Source organism: Adiantum capillus-veneris, chromosome 13 (genome assembly GCF_014529385.1).
Source record: "Adiantum capillus-veneris isolate H3 chromosome 13, ASM1452938v2, whole genome shotgun sequence".
Classification (NCBI taxonomy): domain Eukaryota; kingdom Viridiplantae; phylum Streptophyta; class Polypodiopsida; order Polypodiales; family Pteridaceae; genus Adiantum; species Adiantum capillus-veneris.
Window position 1 is genome coordinate 54,039,806 of NC_140943.1, and position 24,560 is coordinate 54,064,365.

Sequence of the window (24,560 nt, forward strand, 5' to 3'; positions counted from 1 at the left end):
TATCTATGGCGATCTATAGAAGCCTTCATGCTCAGTTTGTGGTATACAACATCTATGAGCGGGATACACTGTTTGCATGACTCTACAAACCATAAGAAGAAGATCAATGGGATCAGGCTTTCCAACATCACATCCAAGAAGAAAAGAAGACAATGCCACTACTGAGCAAATAGTCTTGTTGGGGACAATATTAAGAAACCAAGAGGGGGAGTGTTGAGGCCATGAAATAGACTGAAGATGTTGGAAGATACTAAAAGACCCCTTCACCCTGTAATATTATATTTTTTCCTAGCTACAAGTTTGGGCCTGACAGGGAAATGCAATTATACGTGTCAATTTTGTAACTTAGAAAACTGCGATGGATCCAAGGGCACTTATAATCATTTATTGGAATCATTGGATTCACAACAGGCTCTCCCATTTTTAACTTCCTTAAGTTTGCACCCTACTATCAGTTTGCCCTGCTATTATTACTCTTGGGAGCTTGTGGCGAAAATTGGCTTATGCTCACATGTTCACTACATATTGTATGGGTATGAGCTACGGATGAAATTTCTCATGTTGTTTCTCCACATTCTTAGCATTTCTTGATGGTTTGTATGTCAATTTTGAATGTGTGTGCGCGATGAAATGATCGGTTTTAGCTCTAGGTTTCCTAGTATGTTAATGTACTCATTGTGTTTGTTTGGTGGTATCTTTGATGAATTTAAGCATGAACAAAGGTAACTGGGACTTAGAAGGATACAAGCGACTCCTCCATTGTCATTTTTTGTCATGGTTGGTAGTGGCAATGGTCATGATTGCTCATCTATCGCTTGGGATGATTTTGAGATTGGATGTCAGATTTTTATTCTCCATAGTCTAGAAGCCTAGGATCTTGAGTTTCATCATGTTTGGAGTCCATTTGGTGTCCCCACAATCATTGGATATTAGTTAGACCACACATGAGACTTAGACTAGTTATGTAGATCTACTGCATTAGACACTTGTGGCACCTTTCTTCTAAATGCATTGTATCTTGTGGAATATCATTTCACATTTCCATGCACTAGTCGAGTCATTTACTCCCTTGGATTGACAAATTATGTTGGTTTGAGTTCTCGTTATTCTACATCGTCCGATTGTCGTGATCCGCCAACAAGATGCATATGGAAAGGCCCGGTGAGTTGTGGCCTCATGTAGTGAAAATGACTAAACAAGGAGCGATAACAAAAAAGTTCTACTTGAAGCTAGAGTTGCATTTGTTCAGAAGCAAGATGGGATGATCTCGTGATCTCTTTGTAGTGCATGCATATATTACTGAATGTCAAGCTATTGAGGCAAATTTTGAAGAGAATTACAAGCGTGAGAATATAGATGAAGGCACTTCAAAGAGAACTGCTACTAGAAGTGGACCAAAAAGAGATGCAATACGTTCTTAAAAGGGCCCATCACAAGACCCTCCTCCACTTGAGGTGGCTATGCAGGATGCATCAAGAGGAAATAAGAGTGAACAAACTAAAGGGAGAACAAAGATTCATGCTTACAAGCTCCAATTTGATATTGAGGCTACTATGGATTTGAAAAAGCTAGTAGAGGAACGGATTTTGATTAGTAAGTTTTAGTTTACATTGGGTGAAGTTCTTGGTACCAAGCCTAAATTTCATGAGGAGATAATATATACTATTAAGAGGAAGAGACAAACTCTTAGTGAGTCTGTCTACTCATAGGGTGAAGGGGATGTTTTATATGATAGAAAGGGTAATGAAAGTATTGAGGTTTCTACCAGTCATCCGAAAGAGAAAAACAAGTTCAATTTGTGGAGGATGACAATGAAGTTAAAAGCATTCATAGGGGATACTAGTTTAGAAGTTATTGGGCAAGAGCTACAATGGTAACTTTGGTCAAAGTAGGTGATCTAGAGGAGCCATATGTTTCACTCACCTAGATCATGGTTCATAAATAATCCTGATAGCAAAGAGCCTTTACACAGAAGATATGTGAGCAATAGATATAGATTGTGGATGGAAGAATCATGCTGCAAATAACTAATCAGACAATATATATGGTGCTTGTCCAAATATGAAGATGGCTATAGGGGATGTGAAGGATGAGCAACAAGAGATTTCTACTATCCTCTTATACTTGGGCAACAATACATCATAGTTATGGGAATGGCAACAATTTCTTACTATTTGTGTGAAAAATGACAGGGATCGTGACATCCTTAGGGAAAATCCTCTACCAAAGACAACCAAAAAATTCAAGGACTAAAAGGAAATAAAGGGTTTTGGCTGCACACCATTGTAAAGAGAGATTGCAATGGTATGCAAGGGAGAAGGTTCCTGTTTGATGTGGAAGGGGAAGAAGGTTTCTAAAAAGGTCTTTTAGGATTTTAAAATAGGGATCAATATCTTTTGTGAAGTTTGAGGACTTGAAACGGACTGCACACCAATATGTACATAATGTATAAAAGGGTTTGAGGCAAAATGGTTTCCTTGATGATAATGAATGTATTATAGATGTGTTTGAGGAAGTTCCTTATGTAGATACCATGGATGAGCTCAATGATATAATGGATTTGATTTTGCATATTGGGAATAAAAATTTTAAATTATGTTCTTTGGAGACGTTGTCGAGAAATTTGCGGTCTTGCCAGGAAAGCATCGGGCTTATGGCTGTGAGAGTTTGTGAGAGAACTCAGCAAAAACTATATGAAGGAGTTAAACCATAGATGCCATGAAGACTAGGGTTTGTAAAGAAGTGCAATCAAAGAAGACTCACTCTTTCTCTCTTGCACTCACACACACAAAGAAAGAACACAAAAGAGAATGTCAAAACAATACGAAGATGAAAACATCAAGGCTATGGTCATATCGTATCATGGGTAATATGAAAGGGTTAATAGATGAGTTAATGGCATTCAATCTTGGCTGACCAAATAGGCTACGAATTTTTCTTTGGAATTGTAGTTTTGTGCTTACCATAATATATATATTTTGTCTAGTGATTGGGATTAATTGTGTGTACAAATCCTCTTGGTTCATAGCAAGATAACTACGCTTACATCAAAAGAAAAATTATAGTCTATGAGAGGTAGTATGATGGGATCCGGTGATAGAAGTATTTCATTGAGCCTTTCAGGGCCGAAGAGAAACACTATACGTTGTTGAAAGTGTATTTTACGGCTAATCCATATGTTTATTCTAATAGATCGTACAGAGTGAAAGCGATAGAAATGATCATCATGTGGGTTATTCATATAGGATAGTATGTGAGAAATGTAGATATGAGAGAAGTGAAGAGATGTGAAGTTTCCCTCCCAAGCCCTATTCTTGCCCGTAGGCAATAAGGATACTGCGGGGAGAGATGTACCTGTAGCAAGGAGAACCTAAAATTTGTAGAGAGGATGAATTACTAAGAGTGAGAGAGATAGGTTTGGTTAAGAAGATGAGATTAGATACATATATATATATTTTGGATTAGAGATGAAAATGAAAACAACAAGAAATCAAGAAAACATCAATGTAGAACACATCTTACTTGACAAACCCTTCGACACCATTATTGATGGAGAGAGAAGAAGAGGGGAGAACTCCACTTTGATTGATACGCCAAGTGCAAGACCTTCTTTGATTAGAGTTGATTTTCCAAGGATAGTGTACAAGAATGGCTAGTCTTCCTCTAGGAGAAAGTGTAGGCTTGGGCTTATATTAATGGCTAAGTACAATTAGGCATTACTACTCACTCCCTCAAGAATTCCTCTCATCAATGTCTTGAATGCTTGAGTTCCTTTTCAAGGAAGAAGAGGTCCCCTTTTATAGGTGAAGGGAACCCCCAAGGATTTACACAAGGTGAAGGGAACCCCCAAGGATTTACACAAGAAGGGAGGAGCCAGTGTGAGCAGGAATTGGAAAAGTTGGAAATGAGCTGTTCGTGCATGATGTGGGCAGACTGGGGTGCAGTATTTTGATCATATCTCCTCAACCGTGTCTCCAAATAAAAAAGTAAAAATATGGGCAGAAACTTCAGCTCATTAGCCATGATTTTCATTTTAAAATCATTTTCCAATTCGGATTGGAACCTTGTGTAAAAAAATTCATCAAAATAGGGTCCATTTCTGGCAGCAAAAGTATTCCTGTGGTCCCCATAGCCTAGACTTTCATTTGATTCCAAAGGATGCCTCATGCCATATGAAAGCATGACATTGCTCTTTGACAAATTTTTTTAATCATACTTGCAATAATGCATTAAAATAAGTGTATCTTTGAAATCATGCCACCTAGTGTCCCACTAGGATTTGATTCCCTTCTAGTAGCTATTTTTAAAAAAATATAGGAAAAATATGAAAAATACATAGAATATATATATATTGGAGTTTACCTTAGATATAAGATCTAACTAGGGTGTGAGATGATAATGAGGTAGTAGAAATAAAGAATCAATGCTTTTTGCCCCAAGTTAAAGAGGCGGAGCTATTGATGCTTTTCCCATAGTATTTTCTAAGGGTAAGTAAGAATAGGTTACCCTTGAGAAAAATAATAGGATGAGATAGAAGGCTTATTATTATACTTAAATATGCATATGTACATTATAGGAAAGATAATTATGTATCTAAAAAAGTACAAGATAGATCTTGTAGCATGCGTTCCCACTATGTACGTGTCACAGCACGACATCCACCCCCTCTAAACCTGCACATCCTCCGGTATGTGCCACATTATTTCTTTGTAAGATCAGCCCTCTTGTACATCTTCCTTGCTTTCTTCTTCACTGGATGATTCTAAAGCTTCATCTTCACTTTGATCTTTACCTATGGTTTGCTCTTCTTCATCATCAACATCTTCTGGATCATTGTCTCCTCTTCTCTTAAACATTTTGATCCTTTTTCCTGCAATGGGAATCTTTACTTCTATACCATCTAGTTCAGACAAGCTGTAAGTAGAATTTTCAGGCACATGCTTTACAACATACGGTCCAAACCATCTTTTTGAAAACTTACGCATGACTGTGTGCTGGTTATCAAGGCTACTATCATACACCAAAACCCAGTCACCTTTGTCAATTGCTTTGCTCCTGAGTCGATGTCGCTTATCTAAGTAGTCCTTGTTTTTCAACCTTGCATTTTTGAGTCGTTCTGTTGCAGCTTCAATGTTTCCAGGACTTCTCTCTAGCTGCCTTATACGCAGTGCAACGAGATCTTCCCTGCTAAGCCCCTCATGCCAAGGTAGTACATTCCATGTGGGAATTGTATCTTCAATCGGCATCACTGGCTTTTGACCATACATTAGCTCCGCAGGCATGTAGCCAGTTACTGAGCTATGTGTTGTACGATCAGCCCATAAAGCATATGGTAACAGTTTTGGCCACTCACCAACTCTTCCTTCACAAGCCTTGGCCAAATCTTTGATGATAGGAGGATGACCTCTTTCACTCTTTCCATTGCCTTCAGGGTTGTAAGCTGTAGTAAGAGAAAGCTTGATTCCTAATCTAGAAAATAACTCCCTTGCTTCTTCGGCATCCAGTTCACCTCTATCTGCAGTGATTTTTCCCACACAACCATAACGGCAAATCACCTCATCAAGAAGGAATTTGCACACACCTTTTGTGGTTTTAGCTCTTAATGCTCTTCCTTCAATCTGATTAGTTAGGTCTTCTCGTGTAAGAACCAAGTATCTCATCTGCCAGAGTCCTAAAGGCATTGTGACTAGATCCACAACCCATTTATAGTGGATGGCTAGTGGATATGTAGGGTGCAATCCATCACAATGTCGGACATTTGAATACATTTGACAAGTTACACATGACTCTGCAAATTGAGATACATCTTTATACATACCCTTCCACCAATATTTTTCTTTCAACTTGGAGAAGGTTGCCCACACACCCCTGTGTCCAGCCCATAGACTCTCATGAAACTCTTGCATGAGCTTTACTTGAGTCTCTTTTTTACATATAACCCGTTGTGGTGTAGCAGCCTTTTGTTTAAAATGCTTCCACAAGTAACCATCCCTCAAAAAGTACCCATATGCTTTCCTGTGTATCCTCTTGAATTCTTGTTCAGACCAATCATCCTGTTTTGTTAGAGTACTCAAGTAGCTTCCAATGAGAAGCCAATCACCTTCATAAATCTCTTTCAAGAATGATTCAAATAGATTAGTCATGCAGACATTGTTACCTTTGACATGAGAGATAGAATAGAACTTTGTGCCTACATCATCTCCCTCGTCAATCATTTGTGACTCATCTTCATACCTTGCCCTTGATAGTGATAGCCGTTTTTCGGCTCTCCATAATTGCCATACTAAGTTACTCCACCCTACCAAATTCACCCAAACGCTATGGCTATCCCTACCATTTCACTGTACATAGGCGTGTGTGAGTTAGGGGGCTTTTCGCATATCGTCTTAAAAACCCTCAGCTAGCTAGTCACTGGGCTAGTTTAGCCAAAAAAATAAAAAATAATAAAAAAATAAAAGTATATTATGGCCTCTTTGTGTGTAAATATTTCATTGTATATATGGCCTAAATATAGGGATTTTTTATTATTATTTTGGTATTTTATTTAAATATTTCTACTTAGGTGTGTGTTTTATTAAACCTATGTACACCTTCTTTCATCCTCTTACACCATAATTATATTTTTTGCCAATATGTACATACTCTAACCTCATTTTTTTCATTTATACAAATCACTCCCACATTTTCACCCTCACCCTCGTGAAAACAAAAAATTGATTTCTACTCATTGGTTACGTTTATTATATTATTTACTTGCATACCTTTTCCTCTTTCACCCAAAATAATTCAAGGAGGGACCATATCATATGATTCCAATATCTTTCCATATCCATAACTCCTCCATATTTTTATTATTATTTTTACTCATTATTCTAACACCATGTGCTCATTGAGCTAAAGTCCATGAATAATCCATACACTAGTCCCACCATGTATATATTTCTTTATTCACCAATAATCCTCCTCCATGCATGGGTCAAGGGAAAATTGGATGCTTTGTATAATAATACGACAAAGGAGGGGCTCACTCTTGGATGCATTGTACAAATTCAACAAAGGAGGGGGCCACTAAAAGACTTTTGCAGGCATAAAAACAGGCTTTTTGGTGAGAATTTTGGCACCTATCTCCACTCCAAATTTGGAGCGGTGGTCAAAAGAGAAAATGTAGCCCACGCTCTGAATAATCACCTCAAATTTTTATATGATTTTTGGACCTACCAACGGTGAGCTCTGATTTTTTGAGTGGACCCTAGTCTGTCCACTTTCCTCACAAGTAGCCCTTAGTCTTCTCTCACCCTTCCACACACCTACTCACTCTTACACATCCCTCCCTCTCCTTCCCTCACTCAAACCTGCAATTTCCATGGCTTCTCCCACCCTCTTCACCATTACCCTTCTCTCTCATCCCTATAGTTCTTTTATGAACCTCTACATACATACACCCTCTCCGTGTCTCTCTCTATTGCTTCTATGTTACAATTTCATTTACCTCTCCTAAAAATATCTAAAATTCAACATCTTAACCATGATAACTTCTGAAAATTGAGGATTTTTCATCAACAAATTCTCTTTTCATCGTGGTGGTCAACCATGGCGGCGGCGTAAAGAAGCGAAGAAGAAGAAGAAGACCAGCGGTCATTTTTTCCACAATCTACACAAGGGTGAGTTCAAGCTTCTTCAAATATTCACCATCTCAATGATTCTCTTTTAATTCACCCCTCTTCCTTCATCAAATCAACTCATCCTACCCATTGTAAATGTATCACTAACAATTCTAGTGATTATTACTACTAACAACTAACTTATTTTGTAAAAATGCACCCACACTATCAACATATGGAGTAGGCAACCGCACAAGTAAACCAAATTCACTCACTCCCATGGAAGTTTCTCTCCTTTCACCACATCAATAATTCTATTACTTGAGTCCACATCCATGTGACTCAAGAGAAAAGAGAGACCCCATTCTCATTTGAAATTCATAAAAATTCATAATCCTTGATCTTTCCTAATAAAATTGATTAGGCTTAATCCTAATCAAGACTTCTAAAACCTATAAATAGAACCCATTCCTCCTTGTAAAAGACATCACTATACCATTGCACACTAGATTGAGCGTACCACACGCCAGTTCTATCTTGGTTGTAAAGAGAGAGTAAGCTTTCTATACACCATCACCTTGGTGCATAGAAAAGCTTGAGCTAGTTTGAGTGAGTGCGAGTAGAAGATATTCTTCCTACCATTGTTGTATCTACCCCAACATCAATGAATTGGTAGTTTTGGGTGCAATTCATGTCCAAAGGCTCACGCTTCTCCTCCAATTTGGCTTGGCAAACTCATTCAGCTTCATAAGGTGACTTGTTTCATTGAAGGTTGTTGTTTTGTTGCTTGTGATTCATTGGCTATTGTTTGGCTACCATTGTAAGAGGGTGGATGGTGAGAGGGCTCCCATAACCCTAAGAAAATGTGCTAGTGATGCTATAACCAAATCTTGTCACTTGATTCCGCAAGCTCTAAGTTCCTTTTTGTGCAAAATATAAAGTTGAAGCTAAGTTGTACACCATCTCGCTCTCTCTCTCTCTTTCTCTCTCTCTCTCTCTCTCTCTCTCTCTCTCTCTCTCTCTCTCTCTCTCTCTCGTGTTTTAGTGTGTGAGAGTGTTCCATTGGTGTTAGGGTTAGTGTAAATTCCTTGCTTGTTTGTGGGTTGCTCTAACGATTCTCCTCTTTTGCGTCCTAGTTCGCTCTTAAACTAGGTGGTGCCCCTTGTGTAGTTGGGATTTGGATGGGGGTTTGTTGTTTTGGTTTGTGTTGTGTTGTGTCCCAACCCCATTGAGCAGCACGGGAGCCTTCAAGGGTGTCTAGAGGTTGCTCTTCTTGTTGCCCGCCCCGGACCGCCTGAATTTTGGTGCCCCCACTGAGGATAGGCTTGTGAATGTTTTGTGAAGGCTCAACCTTTAGCATAATCAAGTAGCTTGCATGAATCACGAGAATTTGTATGATCCCTTCATTCCCATTGCAAGGCAAAAGGTACACATAATTTTTAGTACTAAGTTGCAATTTCAGCGAGTAATTCGTAGAATTTTAGGTCCTCTTAGGTTGGTAGAGATAAACGCATCAGTAAATCCTTTTATTTTGCCTCTCATTAGGTACGACCTTCGTTTGGACGTTTATATTTTTGTTTTATTTTGAGAATTAGGTCATGCATAGACCATGGATAATGGCCCAGGAATACAGGTTTTTCCCTTTCATTTCACTCCACACATTAGAGTAAACATTGCAATTAGTAGAAAAATCCATTTTCAACAACGTATGGTATTCATGTTTGGTGCCCAAAGAGTAGGAGAAATTCTCGCGTCACCAAACCCTGTCATTCTACCTCTTATTGATTATCATAGGTCATTTGATGTGAATATTTTTATTTTGTTGTAGAATAGATTGCAATTTAGAAAATATTATTGTGTAAATCTTTTAAAGAAAGAAAAAACAAAAACGCGTCACTTTGAAATCAATTCAATGGAGAGCCAACGCCAAATGTCTGGATATCCTCTTTTCTTTGGAGAGCCTGGAGAGGATGCAGAATTATTTCTAACGAATTTCAAGATGTCTTGCCGTATCAAGAGGATAGTAACTGATCAAGAACGTGTAGAAATGTTTGAGGTGGTCCTTAGGAAAGATGCTAGCACTTGGTTTGACTCTTTGCCTGAGGAAGTTAAAGGGAATTACACGAAAGTTTTGAATCGTTTCAATAAATACTTCTTTGATCCCCAAAACACTCAGAAATTATGGCAAGACATTGTTTCTCATAAGCAAAAAGACTTAGATGACTACTACTTGTACAAGCAAGAGTTCCTACGTCTTTGGGCTCTATGGATACGAAATGTTGCTAACCCTGGTGATGGTACAGAATTTCTAAAGAAGGAGAGGTTCATAGCCGGACTCTTTCCTGACCTTAAGGTAAAAGTTGAGGCGGGTGCACCTGCTACCTTTGATGCAGCTGAAACTAGGGCTGCTGAGAAATATAGGAAACTCAAGTACTTAACACTAGGTTGGTAACCGGACAGTTTTATGTCCTTTTAACTGGAGAATTTCGACAAATTAATTCTAGAAATTCAAGTTAGATAACATAGATTGACCAATTGGGGTAGGTGAGGACAAACTTGAAAAAAACTTGGAATTTTTTTCAACATTGTTGCATGCCTTCTAATTTGAGTAATTAAGCAACTATCCAATCCAAGCATGGAAAATTGCATGCAACAGCCACCTTCCAATTGAGTGTCGTGCCTCCCCAAAAGATCAAATTCATGCATGGGGGCTCCATATCGGGGAGGATTGAGGCCCGTAGGATCTTGCCTAGATCCAAGGGCTCCAAATGAAAGCCCCAACTCAAGCAATTGGGGTAGGGCAGCGTGAGGAGAGCCAAAAATCCGAGAAACAGAGGTTGAGGAACGGGTGCAGGGATCAAATTTTTTTGCGCCCATGGAGCTCAATCGAAGGCGCTACTCACCTGCAGAGGTAGGCTGCAACCGTGCTAGATGCTTCTCTGAGTTTCTCGCGGCCCAAGAAGGTGCCCTGCTTCAAGTACCCGCGGCTTGGTTTGGGGCTTCTTGGGCACAACAAGAATTTGGGGATAATCATGCTGAGGTGTTCTTCTTTGGGGTGATACACAAGTACCATGCAAAAACTCAAAAATTTGCATGTCAGTTTGAGGGGGGTCCAAAGTCCTATGCTGCAAATTGGAATGGCATCTGCGAGTACCTTGTTCAAAGCTCCCTGAATCTCACTTCTCCTCGGAAAATAAGCAAGGTAAGCCATGCAAGTACCCCTGTTTCTTCCACATATGAAATTGGTCAATCTAGTCATGCACCTATGGTTGAAATGTGGAGGAAGCTTGTTGAGGATGCATTGAGGGAGGGAAGCCATTCCTACCATCTTGAAGAGGATACTCCTCTTAGCAGTCCTGATTTTGAAAGCACTCCGGTGGAGGCCACACCGATTGCAAAGCAGCGTGGAAGGCCACCCAAACCACGAAACCGGGGTAGACCCAAGGGCTGTAGCATGCTTACAAGTGATGATACCTCAGGACCATCACCCGAATTTAGCAAATATAGTGGCCGAAATGGTGGCCGACCTCGTAGACAGAAACTACCGCATGTAGGAGGTAGAGCTAGTCCCTCACCTAGCCCATTTGATGTAACTGATGACGAGGAAAGCAATGATGAGCATGCATCGGAGGGTGAGGGGGTTGAAGGTGGTGATGACGAGGCCTTGGAGGTAGAAGGGCCAGTACTTGATGACTCTCCCGAAGCGGATAATGACTTTGTTGATGTTATTCCTCTGGAATGGCATAGTGGTGATGGCCTTGAGCAAGAGCCCCATGGAACATTTAGGACTCTCCCTCCCTTCAATGGAGTCCATGGACCCGATTTGGGTCATTTACCTCGTGAGTTTTGTGAATTTCATTTGTTTTTGATGTTGTTTCCACTAGATCTCATTGATCACATTGTAAGTGAAACAAACACGTATGCAGAAAAAGAGAGGAGAAGGTGTGGGAGCTTGCATGACTCCATGCGTAGGTGGGTTCCTATTGATCGTCACTCTTTTATGCGTTTCATGGGCATATCATTGGGCATGGCACTTCACTACATGCCTTCCAAGAAACACTATTGGAAGGATGATGTGGTAGGCTCACTCTTGTTTCCTAACTTTGGTGAGAAGATGAGCCAAACCACATTTCAGCAAATTAAACGGTTCCTCCACTTACGAGAAAATGCACAAAGGCCACCTCGTGGATGTAGAGAGCACAAGTTGTGGCAATTAATTGATTTGGAGGAGAGGCTGAATTACACTTTTCAAAAGCATTACAATGTAGGCAAGTGTGTCACTGTTGATGAGCGCATAATTCCCTCTAAATGCAAATTGAACCCATGTAGGGTTTACAATCCAAAGAAGCCTCATAAGTTTGGCATACAGGTATGGAACCTATGTGATTCATCAACGGGGTATAATCATGCATTTCAAATCTATGATAAATTGCCATGCCCAGAATTGTCTTTTCATGCAGTTGCAAATTTGGTAAAATCCCTTCTAAGGAAGGGTCATCATGTGTTTTTTGACAGGTTTTTTACCTCCGTTAAGCTTCTTGAGCACTTGCTTCATGAAGGCCAAGGTGGTACAGGTACTTATGTAGCAAATAGAAAGTACTTCCCACATGCAAAGATGCTACATTTGGGTAAGCAAGCACGAGGTGCTTTCCGGTTTGCATATTGCAAGAATCAAGGTGTCCTTGCTTGCACATGGATGGACAAGAAACAAATTTTGTTTGCTTATAATTGTTATGGAATGCATAAAGGTGATGTAAAGCGCTTGATGAGTGATGTAAAGAGGAGGGAGGTTGTATGTCCTTATGTTGCGGTGCAATACAATGCATGTAAGGTTGGCTGTGACACATTTGATAGTATGGTTCTTGGGAGTGGTTATAGCTTGCAAAGTACAATGCATGGTTTTAAGTGGTGGCATGCAGGTTTTTGGGGTCTCATGGATTCCATCTTCACAAATTGTTGGATCATTTGGAAAGACCTCTATGGCAAGAGGGATGTATTCAGGTTTGAGTTTATGCTACATATGCATGAGCAGCTGGTAAATAATGCTTTTAGGCCGTATGTGTGTAAGCGACCGGTGATAGAGGATGCATACAATGTCCATTTTCCCATTCGTTTGCATGATAGAACAAGTAGGTATTGTGTGGTATGCTCAGCAAAACGGAAGAAGCTTTTGTCTGAGCACAAAGAAGTGCACGGCTCGAAACCGTCCCGCACTATTTGGGGATGTGGTAAGTGTAAGAAGGTAATGTGTGCTGATCCTTGCTTCAAGGACTACCATGCAAGGGTAGTTGTTGATTTTCTCTTTGATGGTTGCTCGAGAGTCACTAGACGACGAGACTCCATCTTATGTAAGTCTTTTAGCATTCTTCATGGTCTAGTGATTGTTGTCATACTTGCATGGCTTAGGCCTAGTTTCTCATACTCTCTAACTTCTGTTTTTGCAGGACATGCAGGGTTTGGCTGATGGATTCTACCCGATGGCTGGTTCTTTTTGCTGGTTTACTGATTTTTTGCTGGTGACAGATGGCTGCTGATTTTTCTGGTTTTTCTTTGCTGATGGCTGGTCCCTTTTGCTGGTCCTTCTGGCTACTCGTTTTTCCCTTTGATGATGGTAGGTTTTTACATTTGCTGTTGGTTTTTCCCTTTGTTGTTGGTCTGACATGGGCTGCCCTTATTTTGAGCTTATGGTCTGTTTCTTTGGTTGTGGTCTTATGGCAGGTAATATGGTTTCATGTGATATTTTGGCACGATCTTTTGTTGCGGCATTATGGTTGTCTATGGTTTCGGTTATGACAGATGCCTTTGGTTATGTCAAAAACTTCTATATGGTTGCCACCTAGCCGATTGTGTTGTTTCCAAGGATTGGGGATTGGGTGAAGACAATGTGCCTTTTGTTATGGTTTTGGTGATGTGCCTTGTGGCAAGGACAAGTTTAAGTGGTTGTTTTGGTCATGGGCCACTTTATGGTTATGGCAAGTGCTCAATTATGGATATGGAAATCTTTATATCTTATTCTTTTTATGGCATATGTGTTTGTGGCAATTATGGATAGAGATGTTCTTGTGCCAAGTTATGTTTATGGTTTTATTTGTTGCTTATGGTTATGGCAAGGGCCCAATTATGATTATGGCAATTGCACAAGTTGTGAGGTCCATTCTTGTTTTTTGATGGTTATGGTTTTATACTTCATGGTAGTGTCTCGCCAGGGTTTTGTCTTATTACAATTTGCAATCTTGCCAGGGTTTTGGTTGGCCAAGGTTTGTTGTCTCGCCAGGCCAGGGTTTGAAATCTCGCTAGGGTTCAATCTCGCCAGGGTTTTTGTCTCCAGGTTATGGGTTGTGAATTGCCAGGTTATGGGTTGTGTCTGCGTTTTGTCACTTATAATAGCAGTTCTAAAATAGCCTACATCTGATCCAGTGTTTCCCTCTTGAAATTATGATTTTCCTTTCTCGCCAGGGGTTTTATGAGTTCTTTCCAAGGTTTTATGATTTATCTCGCCAGGGTCTCATGATTTGTCTTGTTGGTTTGTTGTCCAGTTCTCTCTTGCCAGGGTTCACTCGGAGTGTTTTTACACTTGTTTATGGTAACAACTGTAGGAACAAATTTTGGAAGATTATGTTTTGGTAAGGAAACATATGGCGACAATAGATTCTTGCTCTCCCATTGTAGATGGCTTGCTCTTTCTTCTCTATCTTACCAAAATTTTGTGATCCTTCTCGGTCTTCTTGGTGTTTTTAATCGCGCCAAGCATTTTACATCTTGCCAAGTACTTTTGACATGATGTTGTGGATGTCTTATGGTCTTGTGAACATGTGGTAGCTCCTGTCTCATGAATCTTATGGTATCACTAATGGGTTTTAGAATATGTTTCTCTTTAAACATGGAATAGCAACATGTACCATGATATGATTATGATGGCATTATTGCCTTGTTATGGTTATAACTATGCTAGAATAGCACTTGTGATTTTAAAGACGTCCAAATGCTTATAGTTTATGGCTATCCTTTTGGCCAATGTACATATGGATCTCTTTCACATGGTTGTATGGTTTTTCTCATTAGGTCTATCTATCATTGTGGGAGGCTATGGTCATTGTATCTTATATTCATTGAACAGTAGTATATGCAAGTCTTTTCAAATGTGGTGATGATGACCAATGTGGTATGCATATTAGGTTGAAAGAATTTGTTCTTGTTGTAAAGTTAGTGCTTTGACATGTTATCTTTTGTCCTTCTAGAATGGCTCTAATAAGCTTTATATTTTTAGAAAAAAATACATTGTTATAAAATGGTTTCTAATTTCTAATGTGCATAATGTTTTTTGGTCATCCCTATTCATGGTGCGCATCGAAAATTATCATGGAGGACCTTGATTCAAGCTTCAAAATTTGTTGCTCTACAATATAACTTACTAGTATTACAGTGTTCTATAGCTGGGAAGAACTTCTCATTCATAATCTCCTTGTCATTATCAATGGAGGATGAAAAGAAGTGACTTTTTTGTGTCAGTGATACCTAGCAAGAGTCATAGTGCTCATAAAGTGCTTCGTATACTAAATTGAATGATCAATTAGCCATGTGTAACCGTAAATGCACTTACACCTCAAACTGTCTAAAAACATGCTAATTTCAAGTAAAATGTGAGACTTCTAATAGATTTTTTGAGGTCATAGGTACTCTTCCAATTGAAATCTATACTATTATAGATTCCTATAAAATTGTTGGAATGACTAGAACAAATTTTTTTTAGGAGCACTAAGCTACGCACTAATGGACTTCCCGTTTTTTGCTGTTTGTAAAAAAGCACTTACTTTGAGGGCTTAGTTCTTCCATTGGATTACACATTTCAACATTCTTATAATTTTTCCTAAAGCACATGGGTCTTGTGAATACTCTCAATGAAGGGTTTTGTGAATAAACAGCTCTTCTAGGAGTTGTTAAGTTTTTCTTGGACCTTGCAAAGGACAGTTTTATGTCCTGTTAGGTTACCAACCTAGTGTTAAGGGGGGAGGTTCAAATAGAAGGTCTTAGACCCAAAGGTAAGTCACAAGCATCAACATCTAAGGAGCTTCCTGAGGTAACGGCGGAAGTGATTGAGAAGTTACATGAATCTTTAAGCAGCTTGTCAATTCACCTTGCACAAGCTGTAGGTCCAAAGGGACAAGCAAAGAAGTCTGAAAAGAGAGACCCATGACCTAGGAGAGTCTTACAATGTTGGAATTGCGGTGAGTCTGGACATGGGATGTATAATTGTCCTTGGCCCCGTGGGGAGCCAGGGAGACCTAACTTGAATTACCCAGTGATGAATGCAGGTGAAGGAACTAGTCAGCAACCACGGCTTATACAAAGGCCAAATGGAGCAAGACCACCTCCACAAGGAGTGGAAGGAGTTCCACCTTTGCCAGACCCAAACGTGCATGTGGTAGAGGTGAAAAATTCAAGAGAGGTTGACATGGAAGTAAATGGCATTAAGCGTGGCCGAGGGAAAGGTAAGGAGAAAGAAGGAGTTACATCACAAAGTGACCATGGACGAGAAAAGAAGGCAAAGGAGACCAAGGAAGCTAAGAGGACTCGACGTCGTATCAACCTCCAAGACTTTCCTCTTGGACATGGAATGGCTCCATACAACCTGTTGGAAGACATGAGAGGTAAGGGTCCTGATATCTCATGGCCTCGATTTCTTGCATTATGTCCACAAGTTAGGAGGGATTTAACAAGGGCAGTTAGCACTAGGAGAAAGGTAAAAGAGAGTGTGCCTGTTGTAAAAATTGCACAAGCTGAAATGAATGAGGACATTACACCTGTGCTAGATTGTTACATAAAAGGGAGATTGGTTGGGAAAATTCTAGTGGATGGGGGTGCACAAATTTGCATCATGACAGAGGGACTCATGCAAAAACTAGGCATGCACATCCATGAGACACCTGAAATTAAGGTCAAGATGGCAAACAATAGCAAGGCTAGGTGCGTAGGCATTTGTAAAAATGTTTTTGTGGAGGCCTTTGGCATTAAGAAGGCAGTGGATTTCTATGTCATGTCTACCAAAGGAAATGGTTACCCATTTATCCTAGGGAGACCATGGCTAATGAAAATGCGAGCTTTGCAAGATTGGGAGGGTGGAAAGCTAATTTGCAGGAACGACAATCATAAGAAGGTTGTCTTTGACATGAAGGAGCAACGCCAAGAGGAGCTCCATGAAGAATCATCTCAAAGTGAGACGGAAGAAGGTTGGACCGATAACACTTCAAAAGAAGAAAGTAGCGGCAGCATTATTGAAGAGGAGTCTTCCATCGAAGTCATGGGGGTAAGGTTTAAGCCAACCAACCAAGAGACCTTTTGTCAAGGTTTGGAGGAGGTAGGTTCCCAAGAGAACCAAAAAGTGGAAGATGAAAGAATGCTAGAAGGTATGCTATCTACAACACTTACAAAGGATGAAAGAGAGGAGTTCAAATGTGTACTAAGGAAATTTCCTAGGCTTTTTGCTAAAGACTACACCGATGTACGTGGAGTAGATGCCGTTCAACACAAAATTGAGTTGAAGCCAGAGGCCACACCCAAGGCTCAGAAGCTACGAAGGCTAGGAGTCATCAAGGAGCAGGATTTACTCAAGGAGGTAAGAAAGCTTCTAGCAGCAGGTTTCATTTATCCAGTGGAGAATTCAGAGTGGGTCTCTCCCGTTGTTGTCACTCCTAAGAAAAACGGAAAGTGGAGGGTGTGTGTGGATTACCGTCCACTCAATGAGGCAACAAAAAGAGATCACTTTCCCCTCCCATTTCAGGATGAGATACTAAATGAGGTAGCTGGTCATGAGAAGTACACTGTGTGTGATGGCTACTCAGGCTACTTTCAAATAGGTATCGCATTGGAAGATCAATTGAAAACAACCTTTATCACTTCTTGGGGTTGTTATGCTTTTAGAGTTATGCCATTTGGCCTGACAAATGCTCCTGCAACTTTCCAACATTTCATGAACATGGTGTTTCAAGCATTCTTTGGAAAGTCCATTAGGGTTTTTATTGATGATTTTTGCATTTATAGCTCAAAATCATTGCATCTACAGAGGGTAGAAGAAGGTTTAAAGAAGCTCTACGACATGGGAGGTCAGCTCAACCCCGACAAGTGTCACATAGGTGAGGATGAAGTGATCTTGCTTGGTCACAAGGTTTCCTATAAAGGCATTGAGGTGGATCCTTCAAAGGCAAAGGCTCTTATTGAGCTCCCATCACCGAAGAGTCTTAAGGAGTTCATCTCTTTCATTCAGAAGGTGAAGTATATGTCACGCTTCATTCACTTAGCCTCGGAGTTGCTTCATCCTTTGCAAAAGTTGACACAACAAGTAGAATTTTCATGGTCTGATGAGCTTGAAGAGTATTTTTGTAACATTAAAGTCATTTTGTCAGAGCTACCAACACTCATGCCTCCTTGTTGGGAGTACACATTCTTTGTTAGCTCTAGTGTTGGAAGGGAAACAATTGGTGCTGTGTTGCTACAACAAGATCCCCACAGTTCAAGGATGCGACCCATCTACTTTGCTAGTAGGGTCATGAATGCTTTGGAGAGAAATTACACAGAAGCAGAACTCATGATGCTTTCTCTCATGTTTGCAGTGAGAAAGTTTAGATCCTACCTGCTACCAAAACCTTTTGTAATTCTCACTGCAAAAAATTTGTTCCCTTGGGTGTCATATCAAATGAATATTAGTACTAGGATCTCAAAGTGGATTATGGAGTTGCAATAGTTCCAATACTCTTTCAAGGTAGAAGATAGTGTGCGTGCACAATTGGCAGGGATTCTCACTTATAGGGTACATGAGAAGGAAATTAAGGTGCCTCAAGTAAAGACCCTACCATTGCCACCACCAAAAAGTACTCCCAATGCTTTTACCTTGTTCTTTGATGGAGCTTTTCGACGAGCCACAGGGAAAGGAGGGGGAGGGCTAGTGTTGCTCAACCCAAGTGGAGAGGTGGTCATGAAAGAGAAGGTCAATCTACCAGGTTCAACTAGCAACAATGAACCAGAATACGACACACTACTTCATGGTTTGAAGATGTGCATTGGCCAAGGGATAAAACGTCTCATGGTAAAGGGAGATGCACTTCTCATTGTTAAACAGATTGTAGGCATTTGGGCATGCAAGAATGAAAGCTTAAGGACAAAAGTTCATGCCATTCGTAAGATGTTTAATCAGTTTGAAGAAGTGCAACTTTATCATATTCCAAGGAAACAAAATGAAGATGCCGATTTACTTGCACAATAAGTAGTTACATGTGTTGAGAGAGAAGTGCAGGTCATCATGGTGGCAGCAGTTGTCAAGCAACCGAGATACCAGGGATTAGAGTCATTGGCTCCCATTATTGGCTACATTTTTAAGGGTGAGTTTCCACAAGACTTCACGAAGGCTCGGAAGAGGAGACTCATGAAGAAGGCAAGTTTCTATCTCTTCCTAGAAGGCTCCCTCTATCAAAAAGGGAAGGATCAAGTATGCAGAAGAGTACCAACTATCGAGGAAATTCCAGCCATTCTAAAAGGTTTGCATGAAGAGGCATGTGGTGGTCATTTTGCCCAAGAATCAACTGTGAAGAAGATTTTGCTTGCGGGGTATGTTTGGCCAAGCTTGCATGTGGACGTTCAACATTGGTGTAAAAGCTGTCACAATTGTCAGATAAATGGAAATAGAAGGTTGGTGCATGGCCCGAGGCAAATAGTTCTAGCAAATGGACCCTTTGAAAAGTGGGGCATTGATGCTATGGGTCCTCTGCCTAGGACAAAAAATGGTAAACTCTACATTCTAGTGGCTGTAGACTATATGACTAGGTGGGTGGAAGCTCAAAGTGTGGCAAGAGTGAATGAGAGGACAGTTAGCAAGTTTGTGTACAATCACATTTGTTGCAGATTTGGCACACCTTTGGAGATTGTTTCTGATAATGGTCCAGGGTTTAGGAAGGGCTTGCTCACAGAAGTTTGTGAAGATCTTCACATTCTACATCGTCATAGCACACCATACTACCCACAGTCAAATGGTTTGGTGGAGAAGGCTAATGGTGTCATTGCAGGAATCATTAGAAAGATGGTGCAAAACAAGACAAAATTATGGGATGACTTCTTGGATGGTGCCTTGTGGGCATATCGAACCACATATAGGGAAGCCACGGAGTTCACACCATTTCACATGGTCTATGGTCAAGAGGCTTTGCAGCCTATTGAGCTCAACATTCCAACAATGCGACTTCATGGCAAAGGAGCACAAGATGATCAAGAGGTATGGATGGATCGACTTCTTACATTAGTGGAGCTTGAGTGGAAAAGAGAAGCAGCATATGAGTGCTACAAGAGGAAAGCCACACAAGTGAAAGAAACGCACGACAAGAAACTGAAGGACAAAGGCATCATGGAAGGAGAGCTTGTGCTAAGGTATGACAATGGACTTGACAATCGTTTTGATGCCAAGTTTGAAACTAGATGGCAAGGGCCATACATAGTCAAGAAGGCTTTCAATTCTAGTTACTATCAGCTTATGGACTTGAATGGTAAAGAGCACTCTAGGAAGGTAAACGGGTATCGCTTGAAGCCCTATTTGAGTCGCCTTCTACCAAAGATCTATCCAAAGGCCGCTCTCTCATGTAAGTATTGTTACATGAAGCATGAGTGTAACTCCAGCCAAAATTCTGAGGGGTCAAACTATGAAGTTCTCGTCAAGGACTCTGAAGCACTCTCTTTGGAAAAGATGCTCTATGATGGTACATGAATATACCATCATCCTGGGGGAGGGCTAATGATAGCCGCTTTTTGGCTCTCCATAATTGCCATACTAAGTTACTCCACCCTACCAAATTCACCCAAACGCTATGGCTATCCCTACCATTTCATTGTACATAGGCGTGTGTGAGTTAGGGGGCTTTTCCCATATCTTCTTAAAAACCCTCAGCTAGCTAGTCACTGCACTAGTTGAGCCAAAAAAATAAAAAAATAAAAAAAAATAAAAGTATATTATGGCCTCTTTGTGTGTAAATATTTCATTGTATATATGGCCTAAATATAGAAATTTTTAATTATTATTTTGGTATTTTATTTAAATATTTCTACTTAGGTGTGTGTTTTATTAAACCTATGTACACCTTCTTTCATCCTCTTACACCATAATTATATTTTTTGCCAATATGTACATACTCTAACCTCATTTTTTTCCTTTATACAAATCACTCCCACATTTTCACCCTCACCCTCGTGAAAACAAAAAATTGATTTCTACTCATTGGTTACGTTTATTATATTATTTACTTGCATACCTTTTCCTCTTTCACCCAAAATAATTCAAGGAGGGACCATATCATATGATTCCAATATCTTTCCATATCCATAACTCCTCCATATTTTTATTATTATTTTTACTCATTATTCTAACACCATGTGCTCATTGAGCTAAAGTCCATGAATAGTCCATACACTAGTCCCACCATGTATATATTTCTTTATTCACCAATAATCCTCCTCCATGCATGGATCAAGGGCAACTTGGATGCTTTGTATTATAATATGACAAAGGAGGGGCTCACTCTTGGATGCATTGTACAAATTCAACAAAGGAGGGGGCCACTAAAAGACTTTTGCAGGCATAAAAACAGGCTTTTTGGTAAGCATTTTTGCACCTATCTCCACTCCGAATTTGAAGTGGTGGTCAAAAGAGAAAATGTATCCCACGCTCTGAGTAATCATCTCAAATTTTTTCATGATTTTTGGAGCTACCAACGGTGAGCTATGATTTTTTGAGTGGACCCCAGTCTGCCCACTTTTCTCACAAGTAGCCCTTAGTCTTCTCTCACCCTTCCACACACCTACTCACTCTTACACATCCCTCCCTCTCCTTCCCTCACTCAAATCTGCAATTTCCATGGCTTCTCCCACCCTCTTCACCATTACCCTTCTCTCTCATCCCTATAGTTCTTTAATGAACCTCTACATACATACACCCTCTCCGTGTCTCTCTCTATTGCTTCTATGTTACAATTTCATTTACCTCTCCTAAAAATATCTAAAATTCAGCATCTTAACCATGATAACTTCTGCAAATTGAGGATTTTTCATCAATAAATTATCTTTTCATCGTGGTGGTCAACTGTGGCGGCGGCGTAAAGAAGCGAAGAAGAAGAAGAAGACCAGCGGTCATTTTTTCCACAATCTACACAAGGGTGAGTTCAAGCTTCTTCAAAGATTCACCATCTCAATGATTCTCTTTTAATTCACCCCTCTTCCTTCATCAAATCAACTCATCCTACCCATTGTAAATGTATCACTAACAATTCTAGTGATTATTACCACTAACAACTAACTTCTCTTGTAAAAATGCACCCACACTATCAACATATGGAGTAGACAACCGCACAAGTAAACCAAATTTACTCACTCTCATGGAAGTTTCTCTCCTTTCACCACATCAATAATTCTCTTACTTGAGCCCACATCCATGTGACTCAAGAGAAAAGAGAGACCCCATTCTCATTTGAAATTCATAAAAATTCATAATCCTTGATCTTTCCTAATAAAATTGATTAGGCTTAATCCTAATCAAGGCTTCTAAAACCTATAAATAGAACCCATTCCTCCTTGTAAAAGACATCACTATACCATTGCACACTAGATTGAGCGTACCACATGCCAGTTCTATCTTGGTTGTAAAGAGAGAGTAAGCTTTCTATACACCATCACCTTGGTGCATAGAAAAGCTTGAGGTAGTTTGAGTGAGTGCGAGTAGAAGATATTCTTCCTACCATTGTTGTATCTACCCCAACATCAATGAATTGGTAGTTTTGGGTGCAATTCATGTCCAAAGGCTCACGCTTCTCCTCCAATTTGGCTTGGCAAACTCATTCAGCTTCATAAGGTGACTTGTTTCATTGAAGGTTGTTGTTTTGTTGCTTGTGATTCATTGGCTATTGTTTGGCTACCATTGTAAGAGGGTGGATGGTGAGAGGGCTCTCATAACCCCAAGAAAATGTGCTAGTGATGCTATATCCAAATCTTGTCACTTGATTCCGCAAGCTCTAAGTTCCTTTTTGTGCAAAATATAAAGTTGAAGCTAAGTTGTACACCATCTCGCTCTCTCTCTCTCTCTCTCTCTCTCTCTCTCTCTCTCTCTCTCTCTCTCTCTCTCTCTCTCTCTCTCTCTCTCTCTCGTGTTTTAGTGTGTGAGAGTGTTCCATTGGTGTTAGGGTTAGTGTAAATTCCTTGCTTGTTTGTGGGTTGCTCTAACGATTCTCCTCTTTTGCGTCCTAGTTCGCTCTTAAACTAGGTGGTGCCCCTTGTGTAGTTGGGATTTGGCTGGGGGTTTGTTGTTTTGGTTTGTGTTGTGTTGTGTCCCAACCCCATTGAGCAGCACGGGAGCCTTGAAGGGTGTCTAGAGGTTGCTCTTCTAGAGCTTGTTTGTGGGTTTCTCTAACGATTCTCCTCTTTTGCGTCCTAGTTCGCTCTTAAACTAGGTGGTGCCCCTTGTGTAGTTAGGATTTGGCTGTGGGTTTGTTGTTTTGGTTTGTGTTGTGTTGTGCCCCAGTCCCATTGAGCAGCACGGGAGCCTTGAAGGGTGTCTAGAGGTTGCTCTTCTTGTTGCCCACCCCGGACCGCCTCAATAGCATATCTGCCACTGTATTGTCTTTACCTGCAATGTGCTTGAACTTAGGATTTAAGGACTTAATGTAGGCAATCCACTGCAACATCGCAATGTCTGGTGTTGAGCAGCTTGTAATCATCCCAAGAAGTGGTAGACAATCTGTTTCTACAACCACACATGCACCAATTAGGTACTCTTTACCACTTTTCAAAGCTATAACCATACCCCATAACTCTCTCTTTATCTGTGGATAGTTTCTTTGGCGAGCACTTAGCACCTTTGCTCCAAATCTTACCACATACCTGTGTCCTTCTTTGTCATCTTGCCCTATTGCCCATCCAGTCCCTGTAGGATTGGTGTCTACTGTCACAATTACTGGCCTTTGACACTCATAGTCTACCTTTCTCAAAGTTGTTGCTGACTGGAGCAACTCCTTTAGTTTTTTCATGGATTTTACATGTGCTTCTGTCAATTTAAACTTCTGATTCTTTCTAAGCAGCTGATAAAGAGGATCAGCTACATGTGCATAATGTGGAATCCAAATAACATAGAAGATACATGCTCCCAGAAACCTTCTAACCTCAGTGATGCTAGTGCATGTTTCTTTCATTCTTTGGATGGCATCTACCTTTGATGGACAAGGTTTCCTACCATATGGCCCGCACATGTGCCCCACAATAAGCACTTCATTGACACCAAACATGGACTTTTTTCCTGACAATGTAAGATTCACTTCTTCCAACCTAGAAAAAATTTTATCACAATCATTTATGTGATTTACCACAAACCTGCGGCATCCCTTGAGATCCAAAGCTTCATCTTTGTCACTTTCTTCACATCCTTTGATAGGCAAATCATCAATGAAAGGCATTGTGATTTGAGGAATAAAGTCACGTAAGACCTTATTCATCCCATTCATCATATGTGCAACCGAGTTGGTTGCTCCCTGTGGCAAGGTACACATCCTTACCAAACCCAAAGGTGTCCTCATGGTTGTCAAGTCTATACTTTCGATTGCAAGATGAAATTGATCATACCCTGAGTAGAGATCCCCCATTGAGTAGATTGCCCTCCCTGCAAATGCCTCTGCAAACTCATCCACAATTGGACCTGTACCTACATTTCTAATTGTCACCTTGTTCACTGGTTGCATATCTTGGATGAAGCGTAGAGAACCATTCTTCTTCGGAACTCTGAACCACCTATTTGAGTATGGAGCACAAGAAGGCTCCAAGATTCCCATTTTGATTTTCTCATTCAGTAGCTCTACTAACTTTGGCAAATGAGCCTTTGGAACCGGAATAGGCCGCAGATTCCAAGGCACACGAGGTATTGTGAAAATTACCATAGGAGCTACA